This window comes from Megalops cyprinoides, chromosome 2, assembly GCF_013368585.1.
Source record: "Megalops cyprinoides isolate fMegCyp1 chromosome 2, fMegCyp1.pri, whole genome shotgun sequence".
NCBI lineage: Eukaryota > Metazoa > Chordata > Actinopteri > Elopiformes > Megalopidae > Megalops > Megalops cyprinoides.
This window is the reverse complement of record NC_050584.1, coordinates 7,765,168-7,783,743: the sequence shown is the minus strand read 5'-3', so window position 1 is coordinate 7,783,743 and position 18,576 is coordinate 7,765,168. Positions and strand designations below refer to the sequence as shown.

At 41.3% G+C, this 18,576-nt stretch overlaps 1 protein-coding gene across 3 annotated transcripts in view; it reads left to right on the top strand.

The window, feature by feature from the left end:
* fars2 (phenylalanyl-tRNA synthetase 2, mitochondrial) overlaps positions 1-18,576 on the top strand; it is a 116,194-nt gene that overhangs the window by 5,476 nt on the left and 92,142 nt on the right. The gene's annotated exons all lie outside the window — the stretch shown is intronic.

Sequence of the window (18,576 nt, the reverse complement as noted above, 5' to 3'; positions counted from 1 at the left end):
CATATTGAACAGAAACACATCTGCCGTACACTGGACGGGCTGTGCTGGCTTTTTATTATGACGTACACCATTCACGCGTCCCTGTTATTGCCCCCGACGCAACGCGGTGTCCTTGCAAGCAACAGTACAGCAGTGCTGTGTGACTCTGCTGAGCTGACCTTGATGAGTTTGTGCTGAGTGACCCTGAGATGCCACGCCCTACTTTGGTGACGGTTGACCAAACCTTGAACTGGCTGTGAACTGTGGAGTAACTCGTCACAGAACAATTCATCATGATCGTAAAAAAGCTAGCAGGAAAACAATGTGATGGCTCTAGAGTGTTCGGGTTGGGTTATCCTTTTTTTAAGGATTTTTAAGAAATGTTTTGGCTTACAGTGTTTGTTTGTGAGGCATGGATATATGAGGTAGACGTAGGGAGCAAGGCCAGAGGTCTCAGCTGTCTGAAACACAGCTATGTCATTAGTGTCCTACTCTCTCACGTCAAGCCAGGTGGGTGGGTGACCTTCATTGCAGCAACAAATTAATTCACCAGGCGAATGGCCATTTTCCCCCAGTGCAGAAGTCCCTGATCTCTGTTGTACTCGACCAGAGTGAGTCTGTAATTAGTTCCTCTCAGTCTCTTAACTCCAGCAGGTCTGATAAGCCAGGTTGAGCCTCTTTTGTCTGTACCTGGCTCGTGTGTGTGTGTGTGTGGTTGTGTGTGTGTGTGTGAGAGAGAGAGAAAGACAGGGGACATGAGCATACACAAGAGATAGAGAGCATGTGTGCATGTTATCAGCTGTCAGTGGCTCTCAAGAGGCATTCCCCTGTGCTTAATTGTATTCCGGAGAAACATGTTAATTAGGCATATTAGATGTGCTGTAAGGTAGGCAACATTTCAACTGGCTTCAATTAAAGATGTAAGGGAAAACATTAGCTGGTGTTCTTCACATTAGGATCTCATGTAAAGGTTGTAGAATTTGTTATGAAACCGCAGGCACAAATTAGCCAGTGATATTGTGATATAATGTACCCAAATACACAGCGGATAAGATTTAGGAAAATAAGAAACAAGTCAGGTAGATACTCAACTCTGAACTGGGGCTGATTTCTGGGATTAAAGAAATTTAATCTGCTTTTATAAAGTAAGATTAGACTCCACTGTTTTCCTGTAAAATTATCAAGTGTATTGCATTGATTTTCATAATGTAAGATGAAGACGTCCTGCTGTAAATGTTGCTATGTTTCGTGTTAAATCATGGGAGCATTTGCTCATGAAATAAATAAACCTGTAATAGTAGTAATGAGCTGACATCAATGATGTAAAGCCAAACGAGTTGAGGAATAAAAAACAGTGAAAATCAATAGTGGCATGTCTGACAGTACAAAAAAAAAAGAGAAAATGACAGGGTACAAATAATGGAGTGTTTGTGAATTTAAGCGTACTGACGACTGACAAGACTCAAGGCAGCTTCGCAGCGAGGAAGGTGTGAGGAAATAGGAGGTTGCACTCCCACAGTACCCCCTTGGCAACGAGACACAGGCTGCTGAAACGCGGGACTCTGCTGGCACATTCCAGTACAGACGGAGGGCTTTCTTCCTGTTTAGAGGTGTGCCCGCTTACCTGACAGTAGCGCGCTTCAAAGCCTCCGTTCCGGTGCCTGCAGAGAAGGACTGCTGTGTCGCCCTCGTGCACAAATCGTTACTTCCTGCTCTCGCCTTCCCGTCTTCCACATCCTCCCCTGACAATTCGCGTTGCCGCTTTCTGTTGGACCTCTGCGTAACACAAATGACTCACACACACACACACATACACAGATGAAACGGAAAAAGGTGTTGCCCCTACGACCGCTGTATCTACAACAGTGAGTGGGGCAGTTTATTTTTCCCTTTTATGATCATGCCTTCCATCGAAGGGCCAGTGATGCTTTCACGGGTGGCCTTGGTTGTTCTATGAGTCAGTAAAACTCTCAGAAGGAATGTTATTGGATGTATGAGGTACAGGCTGCGCCCATGTTCAAGACAGTGCGTTCATGGAAATCCTGTGCTTAACTGGTTCAGAAATGACAGGGCTTGTAAAATAACAAGATGCAAATTATGAAGTAGAAACTGTTGTTTATTTAGCTACAGGCCAGGCAAGACACCACTCAAAAGATAAACGAATGTTCAGCTGACCCTCACAATTTCACCCAATGACAACAAATTCACATAAAAAAGACAGCGCAACAAACTCAGTCCTCCAACTGGAAAAACATCTTTGTTGCCCTTTCTCCTCATCAGTCTGGATTTTGTGCCTAACTTGATAACAACATCGTTGTAAGTGCTGATAGTCGCAAACCTGATTGTTTGTAAAATGGGGCCCGCCTGTATTTATAAATGAGCTTTTTGATGGCCATTCCCTAACTATTTGTCTAAATAAACATTCCCCGTGGTTTATTATCAGATTACTTCTTCCAAAAAATGTGAAATGAATTCAAGTTGCTGAGACTTCACACGAAATGAACTACTGATTCTGTCTTCCAGAAACAGCCCTTAAACACCGCTTGTTAACTCTTGTACTACAAAGGCACAGCACCCTTTTTGAGTGATGCATAGTTACCATTTTGCTATAGATGAAGTCCTCAGCTGCACAGAGGCAAGGGATAATCAAGCCAGCTAAACTAAACTGAATGTTTATGTATTACTCAATGTCGTTGACCATAATGTAGGCATAGCAGGCTCGGATTTATTTTATATATATCACCTCATACACACATGTAAATTTTATGCAGAACAATACATTAGGAGCCAGAAGACAGGTGTTGGTGTGAAAGCAAAACTGATTAGCGCATAGCTCTTGCTAGGCTCTGTTGGCTTCTTACAGGACACCAGGAAAAGGCGGTCCCTTCTGGCTTATTGAAATGAATTATGGTATGTACAGCACATATAAAGGTTGCTGTGGCAGCGTGTTTACTGTTTCTATTGGAGGTGGGAAAGTTACTGTCTCACCACAGAGCAGCACGTTAAATGCATTTCTGATCAACTGTCTAACTGCATCAATCGGAGAAGACCAAAGCAGTGAGACCATAACTTTTTAACAGATTCTAACTAACCCTTCAATCAAACAGTCAACATGCTTTTTACTTAACTTAACTTACTTAACATGCTTTACTTAACTAATTTAGTTTTGTTTTTATTTTTTTCTGACATATCATCATGATTTCAGCGATCATTGAAACAAACAAAACTTGTGTAATAATTACAATGATGTAATACTCAAAGTTAAAAACAAAGTACAATAGTGATTACATTAAAACAGGTTGATGCTTCCACCCGGTTCCTGTTTAATGTTGTGTTAAATTTATGATTTTCTGGACTGCTATAGATTGGAACGGATTGAATGAGTTCCGAGATCACTTTTATTTCCCAGAGGGACACTGCTGAACACTTTCCTGTCACATATTTTAACTTAATTTCCTTTAACAAGAGCACATGCCATGTGCTTGTGGCAATAAATCTGGATTAGTGGCAGTTTGGTGTGCATACTTCAGTGTTACCACTTAAGTGAAAGTCAACTCACCAAAAAGCTAGCCTGGCTTTCTATCCCATCATATATGTTGTGCTTAATGTACATGTTTTCTGTTACCTGTCTACGAATAGACTTTTGAACTTTTGAAATTATGCAAAAAGGTAATAAATAATACCAGTGCTATAAGAAGCCTTTAATTCAGAATTAAAGGATTTAAAGTAGAGTTGGTTTCCCCTTTCAATTGAACAGCAGCTGTCTGATGGCACTGCAGTAATGTAATTGATTAGGAGGACCTAGCCACTAAGAGAGATCCCCCATGGAGTGCTGTTGCAACAGCAAGAGTAAAAGTACCTGTCCAGTGAAGGTCGTGGATCTGGCAGTGTCCCAACAGGTCAGAATTAAAATTAAGGACAGAATAGTGTGTATCTTTGGAGCCTCAATAATAAAACAGTCACATCAGCCTCATTGTGACAACTCATGTTGTAAAAAGCGCTATATAAATAAAACTGAATTGAAAACTAAATTCAGAGGCCATCTTATAAGATGTTTAACACTAAAACAAGGCTAATGTCCCCTCTTGAAAAATATGGTACTGCTCAGATAGAAATGAATTCAATGAAAAGTACAAACCAGATGTTCATTCTTGTCATCACAAGGCTGAGTGAATGGAACTGTTCTAGGGATAGAGCTTGAATCCTCTGTTAAGGATAGCAATCAGGAGGTTTGATATGACAGTTCTCAAGCTGACAATGCACACACACGTATTTACCCTACAGACAGCAATACTGATACTGTATTCTGGTGCATACAGGAAGATGGGCACATTTGTGGAGATTGATATACCTGCATTAGAGTGGTGGAGGGGTCTGTTCAATGTGTAAGTTTTTATACAGAAACCCCCACCTTTGAGTAGTTGCTTTTTTTTTTTTTTTCTTACTGTAAATCCACTCCCTGTGTTGTTGGTATATCAAGGGCAAGCACTCTTCAGAGAGTTAAGCGCTGGAATTCGGCTGGACTCATTGACATTGACCCCGTTTTCCCCAAAGCCGCAGCACACCTGGTGGCCTGACAGCCTTCGCTGGAGTGTCAGTGAATGCGTGATGAATGCTAACGAGCTAATGGTCTTATGCCAAATGCCAACTCCTCTGATCAGATAGCGCTTTTGAAAGAGTACCTGCTCTTGACTGAGCAGGCGGCTGCAGGCCCAAGCGCACGCTGTCATGTGAGCTTTTGAAGGATGTGCAGAATGGATATTTTCCTAGGGTCTCCTAGGGCCATGTCTCGGCAGTATTTTTGCATAACCCCATCTCTGCTCTTGATAATCATCTGTGTGTATTTTTTTTGTGCGTGTGTTTTGATAAGACCCACAAGTAAGGCAGTTCAGTACCTCCTCCATGTGTAATTTTGAACCTCGATCAGCTGGCTATTGAAGGATTCGTCAGTCACAGTGGCTGTTGTATCAGGACTGCAAGACATCGTCTCATTGTCCGGACATGCTCCAAGCATGGTCCCGGGGCTTAGCTTTGTGCAGCCTGGTGTAGCAGGCAGTGGTAAATGTGAAGAACTACTGATCTTTTGTGGTTACACTGGATTTTTCTTTCAGGTCTTATTCTGTCTCCTACCAGTATTAGTTTATGTAAACCTTATTCCACGGTCACTGAAGTTGAAACTCAGCAGTTGGAAAGTCTGAAGTGTCAACAGCCTTAGCTTTACTGCTGTCATAGCTGTGTCTTCATGTAAGGGAAGAACATTGTCAAACTACGAAACGACACCTTTCCGCACATTAATAACCCTTCTTACCAAAAATTACTGGCTGAAACGCTGAACAGGAATATTCAGCACATGTGAATGATTTCAGTGCGGTCCAAGTAGCTGTCCCAACACTCCACTCTGTTAATGTGTATACTGTCGGATTCGACTAATCTGTCTTAATCGATTGTTAGGCAGGAGCCCACGTGTTGACAGTAAAATCTAGTTATGGGCACACTTTTGCTGTCCAGTCTATTCAAAATAAAAGAGGACCATTAAACGTTACTGGGTAGTACTGGATGATTTCTCTGAGGGGTGGGGCTTTCTTTCCCACTCCAAGCTTTAATTTGAAGAGATGGCTAGTTTGTGTACTGTGTGAAATATAATTTACAATCCACTTCATGCGACCGCAGAAATATCAGTGCTTTGACAGAAAAGTAACATAGATTCACTTCAGGCAATACTGTTAATGAAATAATGTGGGCACATTCTCACTGGCTGAATAGAGTCAACTGGAGACATATATAGGTAGTAGTCACTTTGTTAACTGGCAGAAAAATGTTAGAACAGCCGCTAGTTTGTTGAATGAGCTCTTGCAAGCTATCACATTGACCTAGCTACAAGGCTATCTCAATTGGCTAAAATGACAGCAGGTCAGTTTAATCTAGTTTTCTGTGAATAAATTTCAATATCCTTTTCACAAAGCATCTGATTATTCAGCATCCAAATCAAAACCAGCAAGTTGGCAACGAGTAAGAATAGTGCACAGTTAGTTTTAGACGCTAACTTGGCAGCCAGCAAATTTGGTAGCTAGCTAACGTTAATGTTAGTGAAGTGTTATGAAACATATGAAACTTATGTGGCAAAATGGCAAAATGCTTGTCAGGTCAATTGTTAAGACTGTAAAGAAAAGCCTAGGCCCAATTATTATTTGTAGTAACACCCTATATCGTTTAATAAAGGCAGTTTTTTTCATGAGTCTTTTGTAACAACTCTTCTGAACTCAAGTTCTTCTGACAGGACTTGCTGTGACGAAGCAAGATGACAGTGTTTGCATTAATTTGAAGTGATGATAGAAGCCTAAAATACATGAAATGAATGTGTGTGTGAAATATATATGAAGGCTAATTGTCGCATGTATTATCAGCGAAGCCCGGGTAGAAGATAAAAATTGCTACAATTAATTAACTACAAATATACATACAGTTTACATACTCATTGTGAAATGCAGAAGAAATATAAAAATACATTTTGGGCAATCATGTGCTGATATTATTATAACGCTGCGGTGCTTATGAAAATGTAGAGAACTTGAATTACTTCATTAACTCTGCTTCACAGACAGCATTTCATATAAATAACTGAAGTCATAGAATATGCTAATTTAAATAGTAGATTCGTTAGTGTCACGCCCTCCCTGAGCAGGGATATTGCAAGCCTATCAACATTGGCGGTCTACCTTCCTACAGATACGCCAGGCAATACCGTTGTCTTAAGGGGTTATCAAAACTATCCCCGGAACCTCTCAGGGCGGTGTGCAGCTAGTACACATTCGGCTTGCTTAAATACAACAGAAAGAAATGAAAAATTGACATTACCTAGAATTTCGGGACACGGACGCCACATTCCGTGGCCAGCCCGCACCTGTCGCCCCCCACAACGGACAGCCCGGCCTTGGTGTAGCGAAGAGAGTGGCGTTCGCTGGCTTTCTTGCGTTTGTGTCGTTCAGTTTAGTTTCTAAAAGGTCCCCGTTAACTTCAGCTGTGCTATACTTGATGGTACACTTCGGTTGGTCACCTTCCCAGGACTTAACACAAAGGAAAAGAAACAGCGCAAAAAAAAACAACGTCACGATAGAGTGATCGGTCACAAACTGCAGTAGGGTACTCAGTTTTCCTGTGGGAGACCAGCTTCAGCAGTCCGCATGGATCCACAGTGGCAGCCACCCCGGTGCACGCGCAACTCCACCGGAACTAGCCTCATTCCATGTACCGCCCCAGGGTCACAGGGTCAAACCACTGTCATTAATTAAACAAACGCCAACCTTCCTTTCATATTGTACCAAGCAAGCCGAAGTGTTTTAGGGACCCACTAATACTAAAAATGAAATTTACTTAAATAAATCTGACAAAATGTGTATCAATAATAACAGGCTCATCTGGGGACTAATAAGATCTCCTGGCACTCTTAAGGGTCATTTTAGATCTCAAAGGAAATAGCCTGTCCGTAATATTAGCTCATGAAACGAAAATACAATAGTGTGATTGAATCAATGACACGTGCTCAACCTATGAATGACCTGTGACAGAGAGATGTTTTAATGGAACGCCATACACTTATGAATAGTAGTACAAATGATCAGCTCTTAAGAGGATGAAAAGCCAAGAGAACCCTTCACATTAGTGATAAAAAATAGTGCTGAATTTGCCCTCCGTCCTAGAGTGGCAACCACATGTATCCTCTCAAAGTAAACCTACTCTATCTAGTTTTGTGGATAATAGAATTGAGCTTAATGGACAGGAGCCTAAGCTACAGAAGATGCATTGGCACTGCTATTAACAGTTGAAGTGGAGGAAGTGAACAGCATGAAATGGAGAAAAGGGCCACTGTACTGATTGAGGGTTGAGTCTCCACGCTTGGATCCACAGTGAAGCAAACATTTAGATGGATGTGGAATCTTAATAGCATCCAGCAGAGGGGAACCATTGATAAAAGGATGAGAGAAATAATAAAAAAAAAAAACGAGCCTGTAGACCCCCATGTTGCAGTTGAGAGTTAGAATTGAATATCTTTACCATAATTCAGCCTGCACAATTCAACCAAAATGCCTTGCCATCTGTGGTAGCTTTTGAAATTTTTGGGACAAATAAGAAGCCAACTGCCAGAGACAGTGACGGTCTATTAGGATTATATGGAGTAATGAGCTCATGTAGCCTTAGCCTTAGCCTTAGCCTGGCACTGTCAACCCTAAGTGAGCTCATTTGTTGGTAAGGAGCAGAGTTTTGAAGTGTTCTTGGAATTTACTCTAAGCCAGATAGAACAGCCAATATGTGGAAAAAGACACAGCATATGTTTTTATTTCAAGGTGCTGGAACAGTATCATTGTGTAGAGTGGCATGTGAATCTTTTGCTACATCATCAAGAAATCAGATGCGCAGTAGTTTAACTTGTTTTCTAAGATTAAAGTATGTTACTCCAGTAATCTTTATATACATTGATACCACAGATTACAAAGAAGGACCAGAACCTATAAATATACTAAAATCCCTCACCTGCTTTCTGAATAAAGGAAGATCAGTCCACAGTCAGATTAGCTGTGACTCTTAGGACCTAGAAGCATAACTTCTCATTTGCGAGGATTGCAAAGGAAAACAAAAACCTAAGAACAAAAACTTGTTTGATCCCGCATTTCGCTCTGTCTGATTGTTAGATTTCTATGATTTGAACTCTAAGAATGCATCTCCCTGAGCTCAGCCAACTTTTTATCCAGTTGTACTCATTTGGAAAGAGGTGTCAAATACAGCACTTTCCCCACACAGACCTATAGTCTCAGTCAGATGAGAAAAGTGTTTCATTGACAGCTTTCAAGAGTAGTTTATGGCCTATTAACTAGGTCCTGGGTGAAATATGTCAGAAGCAGCACAAGGACTGTAAATAATTCTGGCTTAATCACCCTGTGTCTATTATCTTTTTAAAAGAGTATATATTCTTATTCTAAAGATTGTCCTGTGCCAGTAGTCCTGGGCCAGTAGTGAGGGCAATGGTGCTATATCCATTGTATTAACAGGTTTATGTGCATGTATATACACATGTGTGTGAATATTCGTTTGAGTTAGTGGATGTATATGGGAAATACACATTTCTGCATTGGTGTCTCAGTGCCAGTGAATAGCATCTCAGAGATACTGTATGAATGTTTATAACCTGTAACGTTGTAATGTTTTAATGTGCCAGACGTGTAAGTGGACTCAAACATGTATGATTGGTGGAATTTAATTACATGGTAAACATGTGTGGTCATCAGAAAAGGAGAGAGTAATGGGCTCAGTGCATAATTGGATACTAGCAGCATCAGCAGGTCTGTGTGTTTCTCCCATCTGCCATCACAGTGTCATTAATAAGGGTCTGTGCGTGCATCCGCAGAAGGGTGCCACATCACGTGAGGGCCTTCAATAGCAATGCTAAACACCCTATTAATATGTATGGATGTGGCTGATTGCCTTGGGCGTTGGGGGATAAAGATGCAGAGCTTGTGCAATTAATGGTCTTTCTTCGTGACATTAATGCATAGTGACAAAGCAGAATGGACTTTTGTTATATGCTATGCTACAGAAAACATTAATACCATCACCTTACTTTAAATTCTAGGTTTGTGTATTGCCTATTGTCAGCCATATGCCTCTTCACAAAGCAAGGTAGAGGACACCGGGGTGAAAGCACAAAAATGTAAAGCACAGATCTAAGGAGCGGTCACTTGTGGGGAAAGCAAGGAATAAAGTCTACTGGAAATGGCTTTTAAAGACAACAGTAGTTTATTTCACGTGATTTTTTTCACCTGTCTTGGTTTTTCAGTTGTGTCAGATTTAAAATAAATCGGTGTGTGCTGCATTTAGAACTGACCTTTGCTTAGCACTGTAAGAGAATTCAAGTGCGTGCTAAAAGTGGAATCCATCAATAGGAATTTGAGAAAACATTTATAAATTATAATCATACAGGCTTGAAAAGTGCTGAAGGCAAGTAAGGCAGAAGCAACTACCTAGGAAACCTCTGCAGGAAATGGGGGTGTGGGGAGGAGGGAGTGGAAGGGCTGAACACTTGGTGATTGAAAAGACTCCTAGTGGTAAGTATTAGGAGCATTAGAAGTAAACGCTTCCCCTCGACTTAAACATAGTGTGCAAGTGTAACAGACAGTGAAATTATTGTGCAGTTTGCAAAGTAAAATCAGGGTCAGAGCTTAGGTGGAGAGCAGAGGTAACCTCACAGATGACACATTTTGCCATGGCTGAAATCATTGGCATGGTATGATACCCATGCTCACCACTGCAGCTTGTCATTGTTAAGAAAGCATGAAGCAAAAATTAATTGTGCAAAATCTTTGTGAAGCAAATATGAAGTGGGCAAAAGCCACATGTAGGAATATTTCCACTATCTGCTGTCCATTTGCACAGGGGAGGTTAGTGGACAAACATGTTTTTCAAGGCAAGAAGTGGTTTTGTGGAGACCTCTAAGAATCTCTTCTCTAAGAATGAAATGAGAAACACTGATTTGAAAGACATGCGGGAAAAATTTGATTTTTTTTTTCCCCTGTAATCCTGCAGACACTACATGAAATGTGTTTCATAAATCATAAATGCAAAATGAAATCACAAGCTTTGTAGCCCCTACGAACTGCTGTGCAGTTGCAGTTTTCTCACACCCAACAGTTATCTGACCTCAGTCTTTCTGAGGTCCTAAAGCAATTTCTCATGTCCTAAACTCTGTTTTCCTTAAAAGAAATTAATGGTTTAATGCACTTGTATCTCTACTAGCTGGCTTGTACCTTGCCTGGCCAACTATTGAAACTTGGTCATGCAGCACTTCTAATATTGTGACTTTCACTTGTTGTACTCTGCCTCACTTGTAAGTCACTTTGGATAAAAGTGTCTGCCAAATAAATAATGTAAATGTAAAATGTGTTCATTAAAAATGTGTGTAGCCCATCAATCAGCACAATGCATAGCTTAACTTCAGGAAAGATTACCAAAGGTTATGAAGGCTCAAAGTTTCAAGGTTTTTAGTTTGTTCAAAGATAGTTTATTGGACTGAGATCATGCTTTGTGCATTATGTTCGATACCTGGACACCTGACAGGTGGCTAAGCCTAAACTTGTCAGAGGCTAAGCCTCAGGCTCAGAGGAGGTCATCCAGTCCAGAGTTGCTTATGTTTATAAAAACCTTGCCTTGGTCTCATGCCCATCCTCCAAAAAAGACTGACATAATTTATCGTGATTTATTACTTCTTACAAGTTTGCTACATCTAAAGTAAACTTTAAAAACACTATCAAGAGCATCAGGAACTCTAGCATTGCTGAGCCTATTTTCACATTCAGTGTTGTTATAGTATTGCACAATAATGTAGTATTGCTTTAAAAGAAGTGAATTTTGACCATATTTGTTAACTATGTTAAGGTCTTTATAACCTTATAGATCAACATCAGCAACTAGTGGGCAACACTTGATATAGCTTCAGCATCATTGTCTGAGGTGGTGACATTTACTTTTACATTATGACATATAGCAGACACTCTTATCCAAAGTGACTTCCAAAGTGCTAGTACAAAGTGTGTTTAACAGAACAGCATGAAATGCAGTACAAAACAAGGACACAACAAGGAATATTCAAACAGTACCAAACACAGTGTTGAGATTATGAGTGTGTACATGTTTCAACATGCAGGAAAAACGAAATATCTCTATTATTATGTTTACGCTAATAACTCTGTGTTTATACAATGATTACAACATTCTAAAACAGAGAGCTACCATATGTCATGTAGCAAATCTACAACATGTAAAAAATTATGTAAAAAGGGAAGAAGAGATTACACTTGGGTAGGGGAAATGAGGTAGTCTGAAGTCTGAAGAGGTGGATCTTCAGTGTGTGAGGAAATGTGGCCAGCTCTTCCGCATTTCTGACTGCAACAGGAAGCTTATTCCACCACACAGGGGCTAAGATGGAAAGAGGATGTGACCAGAATGGGTAGCTGTGAGAGGGGGGAGACAGCTAAATGTCTTAAAGAGGAGGAGTGCATTGGGGCCTTATGACGGATTGAAGACAAGGGGGTGCTGAAACTCACAATTCCCAGTGGGCCAGCACCAGCATTTTGAAACTGATGCAAGCAGTCAAAATTAGCCAGTGGAGGGTAGCTGTGGGTGAATTTGGGGACATTGTGGACCATCTTAGCAGCAGCATTCTGAATGTTCTGCATGGGGTTGATCACACATGCAGGAAGGCCAGCGATAAGGGAAGAGGACCATAGTTTGGACCAGGAGTTGGGTATAGTAGGTGGTTAGGAATGGGTAGATATTTCTGATGTTGTACAGGATGAATCTGCAGGCTCTAATGACTGCAACTGTGTGGTTTGGTATGTCAGTCCACTGTCAGGTTTCACCCCGAGGTTGTTGACAGTCTAGGAGGCTGACACTGTGGGGTCTTCTAGGGTGATGGTCAGGTCTGTGAAAGGAGTGGACTATCTGGGATGTACAGAAGCTTTGTCCTGGCCGAACCTAGTCACAGGTGATGATTAGCCATTCCCGAGAGTACATCAGCTAAGCAAGCTGAGATGTGTGATGAAACCCAGGTATCAGACAGGAGAAAAGAGAGGAAGAGATGAGTGTCATCAGCATAACAATGATATTACAAATCATGAGAAGAAGTGAGGGAGCCAAGCGATGTTGTGTGTAAAGACAATGGAAGGGGCTGAGGAGTTAACCTGGACGGACTCCTGTAGTAGGACTCCAAGGGGTTGAAATGGCACCTCCCCAGGTCACTTGATAGGTGTAGCATGAGAAGTAAGAGGAGACCCAGACAAGAACAGTCCCTGACATGCCCACAGCTGCTAAGGTAGATAGGACAACTTGGTGATACACTGTTTCAAAGACTTATACTGCAATTCCCTGTTATTAAAACTTTCTAAAACTATCCTAATTCTGCTATAGCCCCATCATGATGTGTCAGGTTAACTTGCAGCAGATTTAGTTGCAATTTATGAGATTTTTTGCATGCGTATGAGACAGATGTGACGGAAATGAAACCGAATTTGGTGAGTTCCTACCTTAACGTGGTGTGTAGCTGGTGAAAGGAGGCTATATTTGCTTTGGGAAGAAGATGGGCTAAAATAAGTCAAATAAGGGACACCACTCAGCTCACCTTGTCTAACCTGTCAGCATGTGAATGGTCCTGTTCATGTCTCTATAGTGTTGATTTCTATTCACAACTCATTCCTGCTTAGAGGCAGCCCAGTATTAGACATGGAGTATTAAGTGGATTCTGATAAAGTGTGCTGAGCTAAGAATCATGCAGATAATATCTTAGGGAAAAAGGGAAAAAATAAGTTGGTTCACTTTGTGTATCTCAATTCCTGGCATAGATGTGTCTCTTTATATATATGTACAGTTTGTATAAGAAGTCTACACACCCTTTCAAAATGTATTGCTCTTTCTCTTTTAAAGTCTGTAATCAAAACAAGTGAAGTAGGACTTTTTAAAGCTCTATTTTCGCATTGTAACTAACAATATATAAGCGAAAATCAAATGCTTCAGTTTTTCAAAAAAATATTAAAAATGAAAAACTTTGAATGTTGTGACTGCATAGGTCTGTGTACACTTAAATTTGTACTTGTTGAAAGCACCTTTCAGCACTGCAGTGAGTCTGTTTAAATAAGTCTCTACCAACTTCTTACACCTAGATTTTGCTATTTTCTCCCGTTCTTCTTTGTATTAGAGTTTGAGATCACTTAAATTGCAAGGGGACCACTTATGAACAGTACTTTTCAGGCCGGTCCAAAGATTTTCAATGGTGTTGAGGTCAGGGCTCTGACTGGGCCATTCCAGGACATTGATCTTCATTTTTTTTTTCCAACCATTCCACTGCAGATTTGGCTGTGTGCTTGGGGTCATTGTTATGCTGAAATGTGAAAATTTTCCCCATCTTCAGCTTTTTTGCAGAGGGTGGCAGGTTTTCTCTTAAAACTTTTATTTTTACACTTTTGCTTTTCCCCTCTCTCCTCACCAGAGCTCTTGTCCCTACTTACAGCCCCATAGCATGATGCTGCCACCATCGAGCTTGGCAATAGGCTGAGGTCGCATTAGGCAAATATTTTCTGTCATTGACTGATTTTTTTAACAATGATGGAAAAATCGTCGTCAGTCATTTTGACAGATTAGAACACTGAGGGCGATCTACCGTAACTTTAAGTAATTCACACCCCTGTCCAGTTGGTGGTGAGGGTGCATATTAATTAGCTATTGTCTAGTCTCATCTTTGATTTCACATGCATGACCTCGTTGCCCTAGCTGGCTTTAGCCATCACATTGGTAGGCTATATCACTACATACCACTGCAAAATGTCACAGCAGCTGAGTGCCCGAAGTTTCTTTAAAAAGCCCAATAATTGTGATGGCATTGATAAACAAGGTGAAAAAGACGGAATGATGCGGTAGAGGATGAAGGACAAGCAAGTAAGACTGATAATGTTTATCAGCCAGCGGCAGCTAATGTTACGGGGCAAGCAAGTGGCAGCAAGGAGGTCAAGAGGGAGTACCGGGTTCAGTGGGAGCAGGAGTTCACGTGGCTGAGGAGGGAAGATGGCAAAATGTTCTGCGACATCTGTAGAAAAGCTAACGTGAGCAACGGATTTGTCCAAGGGTGCACGACGATGCAGAAATCGGCATTGAATGATCACAAAAGTAGCAATAGCCACATCGAAGCTTCAAGGGTGGTCAACACGAGCTTGGCAAAGTAAAGCATGTGGAGAAATTGCAGGTTGCCTGTAACGAGGCATTAAAAACACAACTTAAGTTTGTGTTGTATGTGGCCAATTTAAACACCCCGAGCCACCTACAGTATATCCTAACCTCTTACAGTCTGCCGGGTGTCCAAACCTAAACAGTGCACACGTACACCCACCATGACACAGTCAGTCAGATGGAGGAGGCAATAGCAATTACCATAGCCAGCGCTATCGATGACCGCATCGCCAACAGTAGATACGTCAGGGTAATAGTAGATGAAACTACTAATATCCAGGTTGAGAAAATGCTGATCACATACCTGACTCTTCAGCAGAAAGGGGAGTCTGAAACCATGTTCGTTGGCAATTATGTAACACCCTCTGGCACTGGAGAATGCATCATCTGCTTCGTGCGGTGTTGACATGAAAAGTGACCGCACGGTCAGTGTCTCTGTTCGTCTTTGCTCTCCATGCCCTTATAAATGCATAATCTATAAGCTTGTTCTGTGTATTAATTGTTAAAAAATGTAAATGAATGAATGAAAATTAAATGCTATTAAATATGTCCTATTATCATTAAAAAATGAAAATTAAAAGATGGGCAATAATAGATTGTGATGGAATTTTTACGACCCTGTCCGTAAAAATGACGGACAAGGAGAAAGTCTAACGCAGCCCCTGGCAATAGGGACTGTGTTCTTAAGATACTTGGCTGCATTGGCTTTGCATTAAACATATCATTTGGAATTAAAGCCAAAATGTTCTACTTTAGTCTCGTCAGACCACAAGACCTTTCTCCACTTGTCCGCAGGAGATCCAGAATGTCTTTTTGGATAATTCAGACAAGACTGGATGTTTTTATTTGTGAGAAGTGGCTTCCATCTTACCACCCTGTCCCACAGCTCAGAATTCTTGAGAACATATGAAATTGTTGCTGTGTGCATATGGTGACCAGGCCTGCAGCTCCTTTAATGTTGCTGTTGGCCTCTTGGTGGCCTCCCTGATGAGTTTCCTCCTTGCATGGTCATCTATCTTGAAATGACAGCCAGATCTAAGGAAGGTCTTCATCGATTCGATCCTGGTTTTGGTTGCTCTTTGTTATCCCTAGTTGTTTCTTTACAATGGCGGGCACTAAGAAACAGTGAAACGTGCTGAGAAAATCTACAGGAGCAGCTGATTTTATCCTGAAATAATCAGAATCACTTCAGTTGGTCAGAGGTGAAATCAGTTAGATTTGGGTTAATTGATTTGGATGGTGAATAGTTAGATCTGAGCATAATTACAATATCCATTATAAACGGTGTGCGTACTTATGTAGCCAAAGTTGTTTTAGTTTTTTTGCTTTAAATTAATATTCAGAAATGGGTTGCCTTTTCTTTTTACTTTGATGTTTTAGGTTACCGGGTCTAAATGAAGGTGGGAAAAATCTGATTTAGTGGTTTTCATTTCAGGCCCTATGGCAATAAAACAAACATTTATATATATATATATACACAGTATATCGTACAGGATCTTGCGTATGTGGATGTGGTCAATTGGGGGGTTTTCTGTGGTTTTTCCATGGATATCACATTCTTCATAGGTACCTAGTGTTCATCATACCCAATGGTTTGTCCAAATTTCAATTTGTAAAAATGGCAATCATTTTGTCCTGACCAATATTAAAACGAATCACTCTTTGTGTATACTGCCCCTGGTGTTTTACAGTCAAAGCCAGCAAGGATGTAACACTGCACATATGGCAACCTCCATTGTGATATCACTCATCAATACTTTATATTCAGCCAGGTTACTATTTATTATTCAGCAGTCTGCTTTTCATCTGTGGTGCCCTTAATGTGATCCGGGCCCATTTGGGTTCAGCGTGATGGGGTTGAACCCTGTAGTATCAGTAATGCTCTTTATACTGCTATTTATTTTCTCTGCCGAGAGGTGTTATTTCCTGCTGTCCCATCTACTGTGCTGTGCAGAGTCAGGGTCCCAGCTCCCAGCTCCCTCCCGGCCTCCCTCTCTCTCTCGGGGCTGTGATGGGACAGCCTGTCAGAGGCCCCTTTTTGGAAGACGGGTCGTTAATTTTCCCCTCTGCATGGTTGCGGGGAATATGATGAGGGAAGGGTGACCTGAGGACAGAACATCTCCGGAAAGTTCTACGCTGTGGCGTGGAGTTTTCTTCAAGGCAATGCTGCAAAGATGCACCCCGACACAAAGCTGGCTCTGCTTGTGAGCCAGTGAAACGTTTTTGCCGAAGGTCTAATTCGGGACGCAAAATCATACTTCACTACAAGCAATCAAGTAGTTGAACTGTTCGCATTTTGCTTTTTGCATTAGTTAATCATTCAAGATGCAAAACGAGACTCGATTAACATGTACACTACATGAAAAGTACAAGAGTAAAGCTTTTCACAGGGAACTGTAGGTACCAAAACAGCATACAGACCAAGTTTTAAATGTAGATTTATGAACGCATACACAAATAAGTTATGCATGGCTGTTCTTTGAAATCTTTTACCGCATCAGCTCAGAGCAAGCGTGTCACTTTGGCCATTTTCAAAGCTTGTCAGATCTAACAAATCACAATGCATCACCTGTAGCAGTCAGTGCAAGTGTAAAATTGCATTGTAACAAGTGCATTAGAACTGTAATTGAACGGAGTGATGGCCCAACACCTCTGTGAATGTAATTATCAGCCGTGCTCCCTCTAGATGGTGATAGCAGGGTGACACGTGCGGTGTACCGTGGGCTCCGCTCCTGATTGACGTGGATTAAGCACCCCGAAGAGTCGAGGCGGCTGTGGAGATTGCCTGCGGGTTCTCCGGGCTGAGTCAGCGGGCTACCGCGCAAGTCAGCACTCGAGGGAGAGGGGCCTGTATCCGAGGAAGCCTTGACAGTTGAGCGGGCGGACACGCCACCCTTTAATCATAATGTTAAATGGAAGGTTCGAGCTGTGTGACACCACCTTGAAAGGATGAGCCTTGCTGAAGAAAGTTAGGATGACAGCAGGCCTGTCCCAAAGAGCAAAATCTCTGATCGGAAGCTTCTGCAAGGAATTTCAGCAAAACTTCAGTCCTCTGTGACACCATCACCCCATTCTTAGTGGACAGTCTTAAAAGATTATTGATGTGCAGTACCTGCAGTAGCTTTCTAAAAAGGATCTCGACACTCTACGCCAGCTTTTCAAAGTAATTCATTGTCCATTGTCTGTATGTGTTGCAAAGATGGAAAGAGGCGTGTTAGCTGTATCCAGCCGCAGGGGACACGTTGTCAAGGGGAAATGCAGAAATGTGATCAGTGGATATAGATGTGGCTTTGCTTGAATTATTCTTTATAGGTATGACTAATTAGAATTCTGTTTCACTCTGTGTAAGGGGTGTAATTTGTCATTGGTGAATCTTTCAGTCAATTGCAGTTACAGACCGTGAAATGTTATGTTCCATCAAGCCCATATGCTTACCGTTATAAATTGTGTCATGCTACTGTTGCCTGAGTATGCTTTATTTAACCAGATGCAGTATTTGTGATTAAAATGTGTTTCATTTACATTGTTGCATTTGATTATTAGCACACCATTTCATACATCAAACAGTACGTCAAAAGTAACCACACCAAACTGTAGAAAGTGATTTCTTTAGTATATGCACGCAATATCTGTTGGCCTTTCATCTCGGCCTCGAAGATGAAGACATAACATACCCCCCTCACTTTATTTCACGCTCTAATAAACACATACGGTATGGAGTAAAATATAACAAAAACAACTGTCTTTGGCAAGCAATTGAATTTTAAGGCCTTATTTTACACTGGCTGTTTTCTGCCGAATCGCCCCTCCCTCCTCAGTCGTTAAGATCACAAG